The following is a 327-nucleotide window of genomic DNA, read 5'->3' as shown; positions in this document are numbered from 1 at the left end:
CCCGTCCGCCCGGCCCCTCCAATCCCTCCCCATCACCTGGCGATGGGTTCGGTTCCCCAGCCCCGACAGGGGAACTCTCCCATGCTCTGGCCGGATGCTCCCGGTGCTCAGCCGTGTGTCCCAGGTTAGACAGGTCGGGCTGACGGGTCATCCTGGCCACTGAGCTCCTCAGGCCATGACCACGTTGGGTCCCTAAAGCAGCCTTTGGCACTCCCGCGGGTCATGGTCTCCCGTGCCCGGCTCTGGTTTGGCCTTGTGCCATCCTGCTGCTGCCCCAGCCGGGCCGCGGGGGCTTGGTGAGGGCACGAAGCGCCACGCACCAACTCG

This window comes from Buceros rhinoceros, unplaced genomic scaffold (assembly GCF_000710305.1).
Source record: "Buceros rhinoceros silvestris isolate BGI_N320 unplaced genomic scaffold, ASM71030v1 scaffold37992, whole genome shotgun sequence".
Taxonomy (NCBI): Eukaryota; Metazoa; Chordata; class Aves; order Bucerotiformes; family Bucerotidae; genus Buceros; species Buceros rhinoceros.
This window is presented reverse-complemented; position numbering follows the sequence as displayed.